Raw genomic sequence first — 20,834 nt, 5'->3', positions numbered from 1 at the left:
AGAAGCCTGAAGGGACATAGGTGAGGGAGGAGCCACCTAATTCTTGGGAAGAATTAGCTGGTAAACTTCAGATTCCTTCCATTAAGGATGCTTGACATCTTGATGCATTGACACTTGAAGTGTCAATGGCTCTGCATACTCATTTTCCATCCTAGGAGCTGAGCCTGGAGGTGGTGGCAGGGCTGGGCTGGTCCTGTTGGGGCCGAGACTTGATGCTTCCTCCCCCCCTGGAGTGGCTTTCCCCAAGTCCGCACACAGATTGTGCTGTTTGGATTTGCACAATGCAGGGCATGCTGAAGGTCTCCATATCTCAGCCAGCCAACTAGAAGTGCGCACAGCCTCCTTCCTGCAGGAATTCGGGACCCAGCTGGAATGCCTACATGAGCCTTGTTTATCAGGAAGAGGCTTTGTGACCTGCTGTAGCAGGAAACAGGCAGCACTGACCTCAAGGCAGATTAGTCATCTGATGCCGTGAAGGTTGATGTTCCCTGGGAAGAGTGTCCTGTTTCTTGAGGAAGGCATCTGAGTGGGAAAGATAACGTATGTGGAGGACTCAGGCACTATAGTTGCTGCAGTCAGTGCAGGGACAGGCGTACGTGATCCACAAAGGCAGTAGTGCACCAGCTCATATGCACCACAGCTGAGGCCGTATTAGTGCAGCTGTGATCCTCCAGTCAATGCAGAGCGTTTAGAAGGAGTTAAGACTGCACTGAGCAGCAGCAGAGGGCTTTGAAAGTCATTCTCCACTTCCTAAATATCTGCTTTGGTATGATCCTAGCAGGTGGTAACCATTCTTTGTTGACTCCTGATAATTGTGCAATTCGATTCTGACTTACTGACCAACACTGATTTTTGGCATGGTTAAAAAGGAAGCTACCCTCTTTTCTAAAGGAGTCGTATAGATATTGAAAAGATGTGGAAAGCATCATTCTCCTTTGTATTTTATGGGTAAGGCCTTGGAGAAGAGATTTTTGGAGCTAACAGTGCAGTAGGGTCTCCACAAAACCTAGAGACTGTGTGGAAGGTGGTTTTGTTAACTGACCTCGTGTCCTTGGGCTCTGTGCAGAGCAATTTTTGCATCTGAGAGGAGTCGTCTGGGCTGCCAGAGGCTGAAACCAAGTGCCTTGTTTGTCCCGTGGAGCTGAAGGATAGTAGGTTGGATGCTGGGTGATGGATGAGAAGGCAGAATACAAGGAGACTGGGAATCCAAGAGAGGAACTGCACACATTGTTTGGGATCCAGCACAGCTCTCTATAGGCTGGCATCTGTCAGTGACCTCACAGGTGGCAATGTCAGTACAAAAGTGCATTTTTTCAGCAGATCTGGTGGTTTCTCATGAGATGACAGAATAGAGGTCTCTGACTCTAGGGCTATCTGTCATCTTCATAGCTGAATCTATATTCTGACTTTGAAACACGGGAGTTGGCCACAATCTACTTCATTTCTATAACAGCCAAAAGGAGTTCTTATTAATTGACCTAATTTTAACTGAATCATAAAATAATATAGGTTGAAAAGGACCTCAGGAGGGCGTCTGGTATAGCCACCTACTAAAAGTGCAAATAACTGCAGTTTTATGCCCCAAGATTAATAAAAAAAATATATCCATTTCAAGCAAAGAGCAAACAGGATCAATTTCCTTCAGCCTGCAACTTGACAGTGATGAGCTGTGGGGAATCGGCGTTTATAGAGGGAAAGATTTAGGTTGTCCAATGAGCAGATATTATTATTAGGAGACGTGTTAAAACACTTGCCTAGCCCCTTAGCTCTAGGAAGCTGGCCCAGACTGTAGTTCCCTTCCAGGCAGCACGGACAGAATTATTAATCACAAGACACAGAGCGCCAAAGGTACGCTCACACGGCTCGAGTGACGCGGCGGCTGGAGCTTTGCACACAGTGACTTGCCTGGGTGTGGTAAGAGCAGAATGTAGCAGCATGCTGGCTGCGTCCCTGGTGCTCAAAGGGGACCTTGCATTCAATTTTCAGGGCTAAGAGCTTAGAAAATGTTGTCTTTTGTATGTAAATTAATCGTAGCTTCCCCAGAAATGTATTCTGCTGCTTATGAAAACACTTTTTAGGGGAGAAATTCATTTTAACCTGAAAGTACTTGAAAGGAAGCAGGTTAAATATATATATATATATTTTTTTTTTCCTGTAGAAAATACTAGTAAAGAAAGAACACAAAAAGGGAGAATTTATCTCCTGGACATGCTTCCTTTCCTCCCTCTGCCTTCCTAAATGTTCAGGCTCATAATGTCTCTGTGGCAACTCTGAAAGAGGCAGAAATAGAAAAGTTCAGCATTAACCAGCTGCACGTTTGTCTCTGCTTTTAATCTGCTGTGATGCTGAGAAGTCTGCTCCCTGGTTTGTGTTTGGAACAGAGGCCCTGACTTGTTCTGTTCTCCCCGCTCTTTGCAGGTTCTTCTCGCAGGTGTGCGTGGCCTTGTCACTTGAGTGGGATGTGCCTCAAAAACGTTGGTGTCTACAACTTTCCTTGGTTTGAGAAGCCATCCTAGTTTCCCTTTATAGCCAGCAAAGCCCAGAAGGCAGTTCAGCTGATCAGATAAAGACACAGATTGGGGTAGGTCGAACCGTGCACTGAATGCCTGTCTCTGAAAGGGATGCAGGGTGGTTTTCTCGGACGCGGAGGAAATCTCTGTAGTGCAGCTCTATTGACCTCTAAACAGGTTGCTCAGTTTCCATGCTCTCTTCACAGTAAATGCCCTGCTTCAGCCGCCAAAGATGCCTTCAGTCATGTAGCGGTCGTTCCCAGGAGGGCCACTTAACTCATCCCATGCAGCCACAGCTCTCTGCAGTAAACACAAAGCTAGTCAGCAGCATGTGACTAATTTCCTTTAATCAGCGAATGCTGCTTGGGCTACAGCGTCCCGATGGAATTACATTAGAGGTTTCCTCTGTAAGTACTGTCTTTCAAAATTACTTTCTAACAGCACACCGAATGGCATAAGCAGGGAACAGAGTCGTGGCAGGCAGGCAGGCAGGCATCAATAGCATCCTGCTCTTAAGCTGAGGTAATGATCACTAGTTGGAATACGCTTGCATTTCCCCCAAGAACATGCAATTCTGATACATGCATGCAGGTATGTGTGTAATTACCCTCATCACCGCAGCGAAACCAGTTGAACAGCGTGTTTATAGAAACTGTCCTTAAGAGCGATTGCCTCTTGAAGGAGCACAGCTCATGTACGAGGAGTGGGACTGTCTCCAGCCAGCCCGGGGAGACGATGCTGAGAGCATATTGAAAAGCTGTCTTCAGCAGAAGCTTGCCAGTTTAACAACTCCGTTCACTGTTCCTATTGCACAGTGGGCTCTTTGACGCAACAGAAAGAGCTGCTTTTTTTTCGCTTCCTCTTAAATCCGCCTGGCCAATTTAAAGCTTGTGGATATTTCTTCCCCCTCGGGGAAAGCTTATGTGAGGATTTTCTTTTTTTAACAGTTCATTCCGTGAAACTATTTTTTTTTTATTGTTTGCTGTTAGAAAATGTTGGAGCTGAACACAAGGCTTTCTTTGCAGGTCAGTGGATGAACTCTTGACCAAAGCATTTAACATTTGAGTGTAGCTTTAGCAAGCACTGTAGTTCGGGAGGAAAAAGCAAGTTAGCAAGGTTGTATCGTTTAAGCTCATGTGTGCCTTCTGCTGGGATAGGAATCTTTTCACATCTTCCGGGACTGAGTTCTGTGCAGATGAATTTGCTGTCTTTATTCTGTAGACAAATATACCAAATTAATATTTTATTGAAAACAGGGAGATGACATCACGTTTATGTCCGTATTATTTAAATTCCTGAGTGTCTCTACTCTCAAAATGTAATAAACCTTACTGGTAATTTCAGGTATAAGGATTTTTGCCTTTTTATTTTGAAGCAATTGTCTTTTTGAGTGCTTTTTTACTTCTTTTCAGCATGCTTTACTGGGAAGCATGTTGCTCCTGGGCACATGCTGTTTGCAGGGAAGATAGTTATTTACTATTTTGTATTTCTTCTTAGACTGCTATCAAGAGAACTAAGAAAGGCTGTAAGCATACTGTTAATGTCACTCTTCAAGCTGTATTTGAGGTAAGGCAACCTTCTTTCCCTACCTCTGAAATTAGAATATGAAGTAGATGCAGTATTTCTTTCATGCATAGTTACTAAGATTATCGTGTTGCTATGTATTTTTCTTGTTGATAAAATGTGAATATTTGTCACAAAACCTTGCCCGTGACACTTGAAATCCTATATTTTTATTTCATCAATAGCTATTGCATTTCTGCATGTTTCTATTAGCTAGTGTACCCTAGATTAATGATATATCATTTCTGCAATTGCTTTGGTTTTCTCCTCTCTTATTATTACATTAAGTGTGTGAGTGGATTTCTTGCCCTGGGTAGGCAATTGTTATGCAAACTTTGTAAAACTGAGTTACAGATTATTTCCACTGTGAATCACTTTCCTTGTAAGCTGATGACTTTTATGGTAATGTTTAACATAAGCAGAATTGTTTTCAAACACACAGGGGACCGTTGGTGTATTCTTTTTTAATAGGACTCTAAAATAAAGGTCTAGAAAATATATTGATTCCTATCATGGTGTTTATTTCCTTCTCCACTTAACGTTGCCTGTTAGGGGAAGTATATCGCTCTGAAACATTAAATCATTATTGCGACAGTTCAGGTGGAAGGTGTCACCGCAACACTGGCCATATGCAACTGCAATGAAAATGGAATTGGTAGAGGATACCACTGCTAAGGATTTCTGAGTAGTGTCTGGGGAATTAGAAAATAATACTATTTGTTTTTCTCTTCAAGCAATTTAAAATGTTGCCATTCAATGGAGGTTAATTTTTCTTCTGCCTATTTCTGTAGCAGTGTTACAATTCTTCAGTGCACCATTTTGACATGATTTCTCTAATTTCATTGCTATTTAAATCAATTCATCTGGATATTTGTGGCATCTCTTACAAGAGAAATCATTTTAAGGCAGACGTGCTGTACTGCAGATTCAGGAACCTTCTTCGTTTAGAAAATCATCCTAAATCTATCTTGTTTGGTTTCGCACATCTCTGAAAGTTTGCTGTTTGAATTGCAAATGATGGTGGCTTCATTCAAGACATCTGTTTTAATGGTTTGTCAGGAGGCTTTTCACATAGGATGAGGTAGGGAATGATATAAGTTAAGTTGCAAAGCTATAGTGAATTATTTTCAAGCTTACAGAGTAAGAACATTGACTTTTTAAGCATTTATAGTTTACTTGAATAAATTATTTCAAAGGTGGTGTTAAAGCCCATTAAAGCTCACTTTTCTTTAATCAGAAATGTTGCACTAAATCTTAGCATTTTGTCGTCTGTTTCAGGGAGTTACAAATTCATATCATGTCACAGTGCAAGTACACAACTTATGTCTGCCACCTGTTTTACACAGTCTAAAAAAGCTTATTCGCTACCACTGAATATATCTCACATTGCCTTAAGAACCTTAAAATGAAGCAGTAATAATAAAGCAATGTTGCCATTATATAACACATTTTCTGAAGCCTGTTGTCAACAAATTACATCCATCTCTGGTGTACCATCACTGGCAGAGGGTGTGTGTAGGGCATCACTTTGCCAGAAAGCAGGAGTGGGGAAGGAGGGTAGGTGTGGTTGCCTTGGTGTGCTCCTTCGGATCTTTGGATCAATGTGATTAGCATGCCTAATCTATTTCTACTTAGTTTATACTAGAAGGGTTTCTTTACCCTGTCTGATGAGTTTGATCCTCTTCTGACAGCATTTTCATGCTTGGACACAGCTTACCTGTCAGGTCACGTTGATTGGAAAGAGCCTGTTTGTGAGCCCCCCCGAGGTACCTCTTTGAGAGAAAACCCCATCACACCGTGGCTTTGGGACCATACCTCAGGTCGCTTTAAGATTCTTGAGGAATCCCTCATTCAGACGTCTTTTCAAAACTGTTCAGGCTGGGTGGCTGCGGTGTTTCGTCCCCTATCCCATTTTGTGCCTTGTGCCACGGAGCCTGCCTCAGCATGTTGTATGTATGTCTCCGTGGTCTTATAGCCTGTGGCCTTGGGTTTTTGAACCAATTGTGCATTGATGTTACAAGGGCAGAAGCTGTGCTCCTGATGGAGCCCTGGGAGGTGAGGTCAACCTGGCAGGTATAAAGCAGAAAGACGTGGTCAGAGCCAAGCGATTGTGATCAGCTAAGTTTTCTCTTTATAGATTTGGTTCTGGTTGCCCAATGTCACCGTATAAAAAGTTTATCATCAAACAAAACCTATAAACACTTCTTCCGAAAACAATGCATTTTTTCCATCACCTTTTTATTTTAAAAATGAGAAAATCACAGAATCAAATGGAACTGTCTTTACTGGCAGGGTGGTCAAACAGCAACTGCTCCAGAGTGAATGGCTTAATTTGAGGGGAAGGTCATGTAAGGAGACGAGGGGAAATGCAGAAAGGCTGCGTTCTGGGAAATGGTGTGGATAGGCACATGAGTCAGAAGGCTGCTCAACAGAAGATAAACAGTAGTAACACATGGCTCTGCGCTAAGGACGAGCCCACTGAAGCAGGTGATGGGTTAGAAGACTTGTGGAGCATAAACTGAAGAGCTCATGGGGCAAGGGGTAGACAGAAATGGATCTGTGTCACATGTGGCAAATTTGCTTTCCCTTTATTTAGGGTGCACGTATTTAAGCCTGACTGCCTCGTGGTGTGCGTTCCAGACTGGCTGTGAAACTGCAGCCTGTGAGGGCCTCCCGGCACTGTTATAATATTACTAAAAAGGAGTCAAGTCTGAAGTCATGTCTTGGTCTGCAGAGAAGCCTCTGGCACAATGCCACACTGCTGGAAGGCTTGCCTGAACCCCGGTGGTTTTGCTTATTCATGTGATTGAGTGGGACCCTTTAATTGCGACTCGATTGCATTTAGGCTCAAGAATAAAGGCTTGGATAAAAATACCACGCACTGAATGTCTCCCACAGCCTCCAGGGAGCTGGAGCAGCTCAATGGCAGTTGTCAGCATCTGCTTCGAGAAATGCTGTGAGCCTGTTGATCAAGCTGAAAGCACTTTACTCCTTGTGTTCTACCTCAGCTGCAACAAGGCACCAAAAGTTAGGGCCATGGTAGCAGGTTTCCACTCGTTTCAGTTCATTAACTGCTCATTTAGGCTATGGCTATAGGTAGAAACCGCTGAGAGGTACAACAGGCCTCTCTTTTTGTTTCACACCTTTGTTGAAAAACAGAGACAAGGCAGCCTGGTCTTCCAGGCAGTGTGCTTGGAATTCTTGATTGTGATATTCTTTGTGTGAGTGCCTGCTTTTACGTTTCTTGTGGCTGGCAGGCATCAGAGAAGTCAATGGCGAGGCATCAGAGACTTTGCAGGTTCATTTTGTGTTTTTTTTTTTTTTTTTTTTTTCCAAAAGTACTAATTTTGAGTGTCTACTTTTGAAGGGTCAGCAGTGCAACCACTTCTAGCTATGTTTAATTACATGGGCAGAAAAAGAGGATTGTGGGTTATTTACATCACCTCCATAGACTGTCAGAGACAACCCAGACCATATTGCTTCCTTCCTTTACTAGAACTATGGACTTGTAATATTCAGCTCTGTAAAATCACAGAATCATAGAAAATCCTGAGTTGGAAGGGAACGATATGGATCATCAAGTCCAACTCCTGGCACATGTCACAAAATGACTGTTTTACCCTCCTGCATTCTTTATTCTGAAAGCAATGGTTTACCTGCTCAGTTTTTGGGCAGTTTTGGGTTCTGTTTTCTGGTTCATCATCAACAGGTTTATATTATTTATATTATTTCAGGCAAGATGGTAACACACTAACTGTTCCATGTTGAGCACCACGAAAACTGGCAGGAGAAGTGTTCGTAAGACTGCACTAGCATTATACATGATGTACAAGTAGCGTTTAACACTTGGGTTTGCCCTAAATTCCAATAAGGTGCAATTCTGCTGCCCCACTAAAGCTGTCTAGCCATTTAGCCAGCTTAATTTGTGGCTCGCTCCCAGCTCAAGAGAAGGGGTTTGCAGAGGTGGAGTGTAATAGTAGCTGGATTGCATGAAGTAACTCAAGCATCCCAATAAGCTCCTTGTTGCAAATGGTGTCTGTGAGCAAGACTAGGCACAGTCTAGCAAAGAAGTTTGGGCAGGGGAAAACAGTAGGAACAAAATTTGTGGTAAGTTTTCACCTTCAGCAGCAAGTAGATAGACAAATGATAGCTTTCGTTTCCAAGTCTGTCCTGTGATGAAGTGAGCTACCCTCCATGCATACATGGGTAGCCATAGTCTTCATCTTGTGTTGACTTGAAAACAGGGAGACAAACACCAGCCACTTGGACACGGGCATCACCCTCGTGTTCAGAAAGACTAGCAGAAGACTGATAGAAACTGTTGAAACACTGGGGGTTTTCTTTTCATTTTTCTTCTCCATTGTGTGACTAACTGTGATCCTGAAAATTACTGGCAAGATGATGTGGAACAATTTGCACTCTTCCAACCTTGGAACAGCATGCAAAGACCCTTGGGAACCGTTTCTCCTGGAGAGGATTGAGGCAGCACTAGGCTTCTGGCTTGCTATTTCGGAGAAACTTTTTTTAAAGCTAAGGCTATAAATAGTTGACAGTTCTTAAACTAAATAATTCTGTTCTCTTCCTCTCCAGGGTGAGAAACTGGATCCAGATTTTCAAAGCCTGCAGCCAGATACCAGTATTAATAATTTGTATGTATTGTTGCTCAGGTTTTGAGGAAATTCTCTTATAGTTTCTGTTTTGTGAGCTCCCAAGCACATAAACTAAAACAAGTGGTTTCAGTGGCTTTCATGTGTTATTAAGATGGTCGCTGGTTTCTGTTTCCCTTGTAGCTTTTTCTGGGATTCAGATGGTGAAAGGTAAGATGCTGTATCTCCTACACTGCCATTTCTGGTACAAAGGTACTTTGACTACTTTTAAGGGGGTAGTGAAGCAGAGTCATTAGTCCTGTGATTTCAGTCCTTATATACTTTAAGAGTTCTTTTAAGTCTTCTTCTCTATGAATTTCTGTTGAAGATAGCTATTAAAGTGCTGGCCATGGTGATCAGAGCATAATTAGGTAGCGTTGCATGTGCCAGAGATCAGCGTTAATCACTCAGTATTGGAACAAAGGGGCTTCCAGTTACGAAGGATGCACTGTGTGCATTTCTGTTTTTACCTTTATTAAAGCAGTCACCCAACAGGGCTGTTAGGTTACAACTCATACAGTTCAGACAATGCTATCCTTCTTCTCTCAGAATATGTCTGTCTCTATTTGGGATCTTTGCCTTTATGTTTCCTACAACCAGTGTTTTCATTGACATTTACAGTGAACACATAGGTGCTGACGTCCTTCACAGTGGGAAACTTTGAGTAGCATGGATTTGAAAAGGAGAAGCTTTACCCTGGCACATCAAACAGTCTTTCCTGTGTGCACTTTTAATGTGGAGCCGGTACCTAAGAAAACCACTCCTTTTCAGTTAGAGTAGTCTGGAAATAGAAGTAACAGTTTTGAAACACACTTTTTACAGGAACCTTTTTTTTTTTTATGGGAAAGTGAAGCCTCTTGTGTTTAGGGAAGAGATTTTGAATTAACTTCGGAAACTTTATAGAAAGCAATTGGTAAAATATACAATGGTGTGTATTGTGGAACAGGTTACCAACACTTGTTTTCTCTCATCAGATTGCTATTAAATTAACAAAATAAATCTAAGGTGGATATGTAACAAATCAGAATATCGATTTATCCCAGTAAACTGAAATTCAACGAAATAAAAATATTTTAAGTTTCATTCATTATGGAAGTGGTGTTTCCTACCTTAGAAACTACTGTAGGGATTAGAGTCAAGGGACAGAAAAAAGCCTAAATGTCACTTATCTTCCAGTTTACAGGACAGTACAAGGTGAATCCATGAGATAAAGCATGGTGGTGGGTTCCTGATGTTTTCTACTTCTTAAGTGAGCCAAGTATTTATATTTATGAAGGAATTAATAAGCTATCCCACAAATATTCCAGCTTTCTCTAAGATTTGTTCAGGAAATGAAAAGCACTTATGTAATGTTGAAGGAATGAAAGGAAAAATTCATAGCATTAGAGAAGGGAAAATAATCCTTGACTCTAAAATGCTCAGGAACTAGCTTTACCAAGAAACTAGTTTGTTACAGCTGTAAAGTGCATGAAAACGTGTGTTTTGAGAGCACATCTCAGAACCTGTTCGTATAATAAGGACCCTTAATTTTTAGATGTGGCCAAAAGAGTTTAGAACAGTGTGTGCATATGCCTTTGGACTTGTCCAAATATGGTTTAAACTTTTCCTGCCTTGGTTCTGGATGTGATCTAAATTGGAGTTAGGAATAAGGATTTAGCAATCCTGTTTCACCTCTTTCCTAGGATGACAGACTTTAAGAGCTTTTGAAAAGACTTCTGCATCAGTGTTCGAACCCTCAGGCCTTTTATTAAAGTCGTCTCTATTTGTTTTTTAATCCCTATCACCAAAGCAGAGGATTTTTCACTTGTTTGATGTAACAATTTGACTTTACTTGCAGGCAGGTCCACCATACCCATTATTTGGGCCATTCCTCCTATATATTTGTCTAGGATTCCCAATTATTTCCATATTCATTGAGTGCCATTACTATGCAGCCAGGTGAAACAGGCAGGTTGTCCAATGTCTTTTCCGCTCCAGGAGTACTTTAATCAGAGAGCACCTGCATGATTTTTTTTTTCAGAGAGCCAAGCTGTGTGCCAGGTAATCTGTAGCAATTAACATCTTTATTAAAAAGGATTAGGCATTTCATGCCATTCTGTGCTTCTGTAACTTGTAGTGCAGCAAATAGTACTGTCTTGACGTGTTTTTTTTTTTCCTAATATGCATGAATTAAAAGTGGTCTGTGAGAGGAGATTTAGGAAAGCAGATGGGTTATATACATATATAGATAAATACAGACACAGGACTGTATTTATATCATAAGAGAATGAGTTTCAAAGCTCTGGGGTCCTGCTCTCTAGCTGAGATTGTTGATCACTATGGTATTTGCTTTACAGAGGTGCTGGTACTCATAGTGAAGGTACAGTCTATTTCTTTAGTTTCCCTAGAGAGTTTCATCCTAAATTTAAAAAAAAATAAAATAAAAAATCAGTCTTATAGAAGGTTGATAACAGTACATTCCCACCAGTATAAGCTGTGAAAGATTTCAGCTTTCTTAAAACAGCAAGGGAGGGAATTAGAGGTGAGGAAAGAGTCTTCAGGGACTCCTTTGCATCCGCTATAAACTTCGTCTTGGTTGACTAATGTGCTCTTCTCCAGAGAACCAGAGAGATAATAGGTGAGTCTCTTCTGTTACAGGAAAGCTTCGGTCCCTGACAGTTTCCTTCCTTTCAGCACCCCCCCACACTTTGTACCTGGGGTAAACAGGCTTCTTAAATTAATGTCTATTGACAATGTAGTCAGTGGGGAGGGCAAATAACCTACCCTCTGGAGGATTCCAGTATTTCACACTGAGGTTTTGGAGACGTAGTATTCAGCATATTAATAATAATACTAACTCATACACTGCTAGGGTTGCATTTAGATTGTCAAGTTCCAAATGTCCTCAAGTTCAGTGTCTAGTTTAAGTCAGCTGGCTGGGTTTTCATGACACGCTGCAAAGAGAGGAAGCCACAGAGTGTGGTTTCATCTGAAGTACAAATGTACTTGTGATTTCTTTCACTATATTATTTCAACATGTCATTGTTATCTTAGCTACAGTTGGAAATATGAAGAAACAGACAGTGAAAATGACTTGCACAGGATCCTGTTGCCTCTAGGAAGGAGACCTTGCTTGCGTAGGCTGGTGTTCATTCCGGTGACATAGTTGTGTACATACCTGTCATCTACCAATTTATCAGAGCTGTCTTCCAGACCAATTTATAGACCCTTTTGCGCTAAGAAAGAGGCTGAAACCTGCACGTGGTAACCCAGAAAGTACAGTATTGTGTTGGAAAGACTCTGACATGCTCCACTTTAGTCACCTCAGTGCGGTGAGAGAGCTTTTGCTCTTTCTTCAGAACATCCTTGTGTGTTTACTTGTAAGGCTTCTTTCAAGAGAGGGCTTATTTCCAAGTGATAGGGACTCTAGTATAATATTTGTTGTGATTCGCAGGGGGAAAAACAGCTGATGTCTCTGATATAATATCTAAGTCAAAACTAAGGCAAATCTGCATTTGAATCCTTGTAGGCTGCAGTTAGAATTGTGCCTTAGCCAGTCTTCCAGGCTAAAACTGACATGAAGCTGCTTTTGGTTTCATGTAACACAGAAGTTCCAAAACAGCAAAGTTATTTCAGACGTTGCTTAGGTGACACAAGAGATAACATAGAAGTGAAAAGCTTCCGTCCTGCCCAGTACATAGTTCACCTAAGCCTAGGGTGCTGAGCTGGGTTGTGACTTTATGGGTGCAGGTGTGTGTTCTTGCTGCTTCTAACTACATGCACGAGAAAGAAGGCAGGGAAAACTTCAGCTGAACAAAAGCATTGTGAACAAGTTTGGGAACAGCCTTGTTCCAAAGGATCCCCGCTGCTGCTTCTGTCAGTGACAGTACGTTACAGCCTTTCTCACTGCTTTTTACTTTACTCTTGCCTTTCTGCTGTGATTTTCAACTTGCTTAATTAATAGTAAATTTGGTATAAATGTCTGTACAACTACAGGGTGGGATGACAAGACTTGGGGTGGTACTGTGTTGCTCCTCCTCACTTAGCCATACTCTTTTCCTGCACCCCTATTCAGCTGTTTTGTGTTTTGCCTTCAGGATGTTTTGCACAGCTCCAGGAGGTTTGGGGCTATTGCTGATAGGAGTGTCTAAGCTGAGCTTAGTGAAATGAAGTGAATGGGCTTGATCTCCCTTCACGAACCTGTTTTCTGCAGCACAGTTTCAGCAGATATCACTGTACCAGCCTGGTTTCTACTACCACTTTAAGGAGATACCAGTGCTTTACAGCTGGATGGATAGATCCTAGAGAGTGAGTATCTTTTGAGAGTTCCCAATAAATTGAGTCACTGTCAATATACTGATTGCTCTCCCCTCTAATAACCCTGCATAATCTTGAATATAACTTCCAGTTTTTAGCTGTGACGCTCTGGACTGCATACAGACTCTTGCATATCCTGAATCCTCTCATTTTTGCTCTGGACATAAAGGTGTGGAAATAAAAGGCTCTTTCTTCTCCCATCATCAGTTTCTCTCTGTGTTCTGGCTTCATCTAGAGGAGCAGTTTGCAACCTTTAGGCTGTGGATTCCTGGAGCACGTGGGATGCTACAGAGGCAGGCTGTGGCAGGTGACTGTAAATTCAGCAGCATGCTTGTGTGGGTTTCCTGGTAGAAATTTTGTCACTGCTGGACACTTAGTATGGTTTGAAAATAAAGATGCATCAAAGTAACACCATTCTCATGCTGGGATATTCCTGTAAACACCATTGTCAGTACTGTACTCTCTGTTCTCATCTCTCAAATAGTCCTGTTCAATGCTCAGACATGCTGACTTATACTGAAGTCCCATTTTCTGGTGGGTTCAGGTGATTGAAGCTTGACTCCTGCTGATACAGGACAGAGAGCTGCTGTATGCTGGCATAATTTCTGCCTTTTTGGTGCTCCACAGTGTGCCTTCATAACTGTTTCCAGGACACAAGCTCTCACGCTGAACATCTGCGTCAGCCCAGGTTTTCACAAAGCTGAGAGCCTCCCTTTTAGGTTGGCCTAAATCATGCTGTACTTACCACAGTAATTTTCATCTTTCCTGCAGCATGGTGCTGAAGTGCTTTTTGCCTCTTTCCAGGGTTCATTTACATCAACTTTTTCCTCTGTTTCAATGTTTGATTAACAGTTTACATAACTGTACTTCAATGCTAATTGCATTATCTATGAGTAATCCAAGACATACAAACATGATTTTCAGTGGTATAGTAAAATGGGTAGGAAATCTGCTTTGTCTTCATAAATATATAACACATTGTAATTTGTGCAGGATAGATTGTAAAGTTTCTGAAACATGGAAAATAATCATCGATTCCTGTGAAGAGATGTTGGGGGTGCTCAGCAAAGCAGTGCGGGTATGTGTCTGGGACCTGGACTGCCACACTGTGGAGAGAAGCAGAATGAGGTTGGCACAGATCAAGCAGGTAACACTGATAACCTACAGGGAACTTCTCATTGTATAGAGAAAGGAATTTTGGGTTCAGTGTTTTGGGGACGGGTTTTTGTCCCTGGGTATTCCAGGAGCTCAGTTAGGAATCTGGACTGCTGAGTTGGACGTGGCTTTTGCTCACGGCGGAAAGGTAAATCCAAGCCAGAAGATTTCTCAAAAAACGATTCTTCCACATGGCTAGTGGGATATGTAGGCCGTGGTTTGACCTTATTTTTCATGCTGTGTTGCTGCTTACCATGGCAATGGGGACATGAGGAAAAAGCTGGTGGTAAATAGTGATACTTTGATTCACCTGCACCCCTGACAGATGGGGAAGAGTCTCTGGAGCACAGATCTGTGGGTCTGGGAGGAAGGCAGAATGATCAGAAGTGTGTAAGGAGACAGAAAGCAGGACAGAGGCCAGAACAAAAAGTTTTTAAGTGAAGGTATGTAGGGATGCATCTTTTCTGACACCTGTTGTTTTGTTTTGTTTTGTTTTGTTTTTTTCTCCCATGGCTTATTAAGTTTCTGTGAGCAAATAAAAGATGTTCTCTCTCTGGTGTAGCCTGGCTGAGTCACTCCATTTCATAACAGTCACAAGTGCCCAGAAAACTTGTTGTAGCTGGATTGAGGCCCACAGGGACTGGCTGAGATAAATAAACTCAGTAGAAAGGGCCTCCTAACCCAATGCCATAGGAAGGGTCAACGCCGAGGGTCCCTCGCTTGTGGAGACTGTACAGGGAAAACAGGAGAATCACTTGAGCAAGGCTACCACTTTGGGCCTTGTTTCTGCTCTGAGGCTGTCTTGATGCTCTCTGCAGATTTGTAGGTCTTGAACACGTGTTTGGTTGGTTGGTTGTTTTTTATTCAAACATATTTCAGAATCCAAACCAGCTGCTGCAGTTCCTTCCCTTCAGCAGAACCGCTTCAAGCCATGCTGTGGTTTTGTGGCTCTTTGTAGCTGGTAGCGTGCTCACAGCTGATTTCTTCATGACGCAGGGTTATTTTAGCAAGTTTGGGACTAGATGATTCTAAGAGGTTTTTGCAAATGCCCTTGTCTCTCCCTCCTCATGTCTTCCTCCTGTACATGTTTGTCCATCCCTCCAGCAAAGTATAAGGATAAGGTATGTCCCCAGCTCAGGTGTACCAGGGCTTAAGGACAGCACAAGCTCTGATTTAACCCAGTCCCTTCCAGTTTCTAGAATGAAGTTCTGGGGTTTGAACGTGTGGTCTGTGTATTCACAAGCGTGTGGCTTGTTTGTATGCATGTGGTCTGAGTGCTCAGCACCTGAAAATCAGAGCCTGTAAACAGCCCACTGCATTAGGAAATCTAGGCTGTGCTGCTTGTTTATTTCAAGTATAAATGTCATCTTGGCAGGCAATACATCTCCTCCCTTGTATATACAAAGTTCGTAATTTGATGGCTGAGCTTAAATGGCGTATGTTTGGTAATGAATTTTAAAGTTTTTGTGTTCTTTAGTGAGTGTGTGCACGTAATGCAAAGACACAAAGCCAAGTTTGTGTTCTTTGAAACTGCTTTCAGATGTACTTTCACAACGTATCTGTTGAGCTAAGCAGAGGGATTTGACGTAAAGATTGAATAGGTGAATTGTGGAGGAAAATTACCATGTTTATTGTAATTTTCAATGAAGTTAGTGTAGGGGCTGTTCGAAGTAGTGGCTCCTGGCTGTTGCATCTTGTCAGATGGTCTGCTTGCGGTGTTCATAGCCTTTACTACTAGCATACTGATATTTTGGACTGACACAATACTTGACAAAACAGCAGTGCCAGAAAAAAAAAAAAAACAAAAACAAACAAACAAAAAAAAAAAAAACAGATTGTGATTCAGTAGTTAATAGTGTGCTACATCTTGGAAAAACATCTTAACAATCTTCTTGAAAATGATATAAAAGTGACCACAAAAAATCATTATGGCATGTAACAATAATTTAGTTTTTCCATTTAGATCATACATAAATGCTCTCTATTTTTTTCTTCCAAGGAATTTTGGAAATAAGACTAATCCTAGCTGTCCCAAAGCCTGTAGAGATTGATGGCATTCCAGAATAAATGGGAAAGCTTATAGAGAGTGCATTTTTACAGGAAAAAAAGTAGCAAAGGGTGACTAAAAGTATCCAGACTTGAGGCTCTGAAAATAATTTTTGTTGTATCTGCTGAGGCTATGAAACATACTTGTGAGGTGTGAAAAGGTCTGATCAGAGGTGTGAAAAGGTTTACTTTCCACTGCAACAGCTGACTTGTTTTCAGTAAGAAATTATCATTTGCAAATTTTCTCACTTAATTTATCAGTAGTTACTGATTTCATCTGTGTGACTTCCTCATTTTATCTGAGGTGTTTGTAAGCTGTACTGTCCGTATTCTCAACATTGCTTATGTTTTGCACAGGGGGGAGAGGTGCTTTGTTCCTTGTGTTTGCTTTACCTGTTGCAAAGGAAGCTGTGTCATGATGGTTTTTTTGTTACAGTAAAACTAGTACTGGGTGTTATAAATGTTCTTCTTCTAGCATCATGTCATTACCTTGGCACTCCTTGGGGAACTTTCCTTTTCCAAAGGAAAACATTTCCAGTGACCATCACAGCAATATTCTTTTGGGGGGTTGCCTCTGCCCCCATATTTTCATCTCTCTCTTTAATGAAATTGAAATTCTAGTTTCATTTTCATGGTACACCTTCTCCTTTCTTTCAGGTTGCCTGCCTGAGCAATGGCTTTGGTTGTGTGAGAGACATCATCTAATTACGTCACTGCTGTGCAGGTCCTGCCCTGTCACAGGCTTTAGAAAGATTTCTCAGTTTTCCTAGTGATGGATGCAGTGTTTCCAGCTGAGGCTGACCAGGTGTTTATATTCCCAGAAAACAGGGAAGCCAGGGTCTTCAAGATTATGTGCTTTTGGTGTTGAAAGTTTTTAGCTGAAAAAGCTGGGTTGTCTTCCACGGGCATGGTGGAAGCATTTTCTGGTAATTTTGTGATTTTTCCTTGACTTGCAGACTGAAATAGATTAAGTCTTAGAACAGACCTCTCTAATGAATATAACCTGCCTTCTGTGGCATGCTTCCAAAGCGTGGATTTGGGCTGAGATAGAGCTGTGTTTTGCCAGTACTTACGAGCATGATAGTGGTAGAACTTTGCATCTTTGCAGATAATGAAGTGTGCTTCTAAGAAATGCTCCATCGCATGAGTGGAGTGTGTTCTCAGGAATGTCTCGTAGCTTAAATTACTCTGGAAAGGGAGGCTGCCTAAAAGCAAGTCTTTCTACCCATCCTGGTAAGTTCCCTTGACTTATGCCTCCCTCTGGCTGGGCGTAAGGGAGTCTCTTTTTATATCTAGAGGGATCTTCATGTGCAGTTCAGCAGCTGAGGGAGGTTTTCAGCTGCTCCTCTTTGTGAATCTTCTTTTCCCTGTGCTAATGGATATGGTAGGGCCTATCCTATAAGTGCATCCTGTTTTTTGTTTGTTTATTTGTTTGTTTTTTTTTGTCTGAAGCCGTACTCCTTAAACCTCAACTTCCCACTCATTTATAAGACTATACAAAAGTAAATTTCATGAGGCATCTCCTGGAAATCAAGGAGAGTGGTGGGTTGAACTTCCACCCAGAAAAGGTAGACACATCAAAATAGTGTTGCTGAGGGTGTGAGCTTCTTCAGAGAAGAAAATGCAGAATGATACTGAAAGACCCTAACCAAGGTATTTGCCTCTCATCTGCTACTCAAATTCCTTCTCTTTGCCACCATATGACAGATTCATGTGAAATTTCAGATCTGCTGAGGAACCTTCCTGTTTAGCTGCATTATGTGCACAGAATTTTGTTTTAGGCTCCTAATTTTAAAGACTAAGTGCCTGATGAGATTCTGGAGGAGTCCCAATTTTAAGGTATTTGTCACTTTATTTCTCTCTTTTTTTTTTTTTTTTTTCTGGGATGGTGTCATAGTTTGTAGCATAGCTAAGGTTTCTGGGCTGATTGCCAGCATTAAAATATAGTTTCAATATGAGCCAGGCCTGCTTTGTAAGGGTTTTTGAAAGGGTCTGTGGATCTCTTTCAGAGAATGGGCCAATAACTGGTGTTTGATGCCCTGCTGTTGCAATAGGGGACCCAACTGGACCTGCCTTCCACGGTGTAAAGTGCAGAACAGTAAGAAGATCTTTGTTCTGGAGAGGTTTACCATGCAGAAATCCAAAATGGGTAGAAAGGAGTGCTCAAAGAGTGCCAGGAATCTGTGGAGCTTTCACCTGGCACAGACCCCACTGCCTGTGAGCCGGCCTTTCTGGGGGAACGTGCCCAGAGCCCACGTGGAGCAGCTGGCTCTGCCATCGCTGGTAATGATGGCAATATTTGCTACCCGAAGTTGGGGCGAGATGGCTTTATTTAACCATCTGTTTGCAATAGATTCGCACCGTTTTTTCTGTTATCCACAGATTATTTTATATTCCATATGCCACACTTTGCTGTTCTAACAACTTCTCAAAGGATTGCTATTTTTAGACCTGCAATAATGGATATATGCACGACTCTTCAGCTAGCGAGCAGCTTGTTAGCTCAAACTGGTGCCTGGTGGTTCTTGCATTTCTTATATTTAGCATCAATTATACATTTTTAAGTAGAAGATCTAAGATAAAGCAGAAACAGGTGTATAAAACCAAAGGAGGGGTCGAGAACATCTGTTTTTCTTTATTCTTTGCCTTTTCTTAATGATTTTACTCATATTTCAGTGCAAATGGGCAGTTTTCTGGACATTCATTTTACTACATCTGTTGGCTACAACATGTCACGTTACTGCCACTGCTCCGAGTTGCATCCTGGTTGTTCCATGAGGACAGCTCTTGTATTCCTAGATGCAAGCCCTGGGTTGAACTTGCCTGCTGTTACTTCAGAGCCCAAAAGCAGTGTGAGCTGAGTGCAGCTTGGGCATGTTGGTCTTTCTGCAGATGTACCATACTGTCGCACTGCACAGGCTGTGGGAGACATCCAGGATGAGCAGCTGGAGTCAGGAGAAAAACGAATAAGCAGTAGGACGCTGCTGGCAAGTCTGTGTTTCCAAATTCTCAGGAGGCTTCCCACTTCCTGGCCCATTCCCTCTGTTGAAGCTGTGGTCTTCTGCAGTCACGAATACCCTGTAATTATATAAACTAGGTTTGTTGGCTTAGTGTGATGCTGCTTACACATAGCTCTGCAGTGAAATTGTGTTGAGCGGGTGACCAGGGGAGCGTTTGCCCCAGCCAACCGTAGGCATGAAGAAGTACTAATCAAGAGGAGTAGCTGGTAGAAACGGTTGTCTTATTAAAGAGCTTTACCATGCAGCACTTACACAACTTGTGGAAGTGTGTGGCTGCCCTAACGAGGGAGGAGACAGGAGAATACCAACTTTGAAGTGTTGGATGATGGTAAGGATTAGAACAAGAATTAAAACAAGGTCAAAAGTCCAGAGAAGCAATGATGTAATGCAATGTTTCCCCAATAGGAGAATTGTTTCTTGTGCATGTCTGTTATAAAGTAAAAGCTTACTCTTAGGGAATCATTCGGTTATCAAAATGACAAAGGTTAAAATTATTTCCCTTCTATGAAAGATTTTCTTTTGCCTTCCAGAGCACTTGATATTCTCTGGGAGAGGCAATACAGACCATAACATGAATGGATGGCTGATCTGCTCTTACCTACGTTTTTCTTCAAAAACACAGGAAATTCCCTCAGCTTCTTCAGCATAAGTGAAGCTTTTTTGTCAAGCTGACAATGCAAATTCAAGTTGGGTTGGTTTTTAAGGTTTTGTGCATAACAAAGGAGCAAAATGACCACGATCCCCTGTGCATGCTCTTACTGAGAGCTTAATATTTTTTTCTATTATAGTTTTATTCTAAACTAGGTATGAGTGGCTTGTTTTATGTGCTCCATGTCCACACGCTGACACCATTTGCTCTGATTTTATTCTTTCCTATAGGATCTTTCAGCTGGTGTTTTCCACCTAACACCTTCCCCCCAGCAGTTGCCACCTGCTGTTCACCTACTTTCCTTTCTCTGTCAGGCAAGAAAGCGTTAAACTCTCTTGTCATTTGTTCTTAAAATCCCGATATTGGAAAACTCTGCCTGTTAAATCGACTGCAGCTAGGAAAAGGAGATGCTTTCCCATCAATAGAAGAAACATTTTTTAGGGACCATTGAAATAGTTGTAGTGAGACATTTTGTTGCTGTTTCACTTCCCAACAGCTCTTCCTAATAGCTCTTGTCAAACTAATTCCATCCTAATACATGTAGAACAATGCTCAGAAAGGAGCTGCTGGAGGTATAACAATACAAGAAATATGGGTCTAGGTTTGAAATCCTTCAGGTGTTTAACTAGTGTGAAAGAATTTCCATCCCTGAAGTGTGAGATTGTCGAAAATTTATTCACATCTACTCTTCAGCTGAGTGCTTTTAAACAAGAAAATTAATAGGAATAATCAGTTATCAGAATAAGGGCTTGAAGCCTGTAGACCTGTGATTCACTACCTGTGAATCTGTTGCACGGTTACAGAAAGCCCCTTGCAGAAGCAAATGGGACAGAATGTACACTTCTAAGAGACTACAGAAAACAGACACATTTCATTTTGCATGGGTTAGAAAACTGGCAGACTAGAGGACACTGGCTTGGAGGCGGGAATATCTTTCTCTGAGTTAAAC

The sequence above is a fragment of the Netta rufina genome (assembly GCF_964035555.1).
Source record: "Netta rufina genome assembly, chromosome: 4".
Taxonomy (NCBI): domain Eukaryota; kingdom Metazoa; phylum Chordata; class Aves; order Anseriformes; family Anatidae; genus Netta; species Netta rufina.
This window is presented reverse-complemented; position numbering follows the sequence as displayed.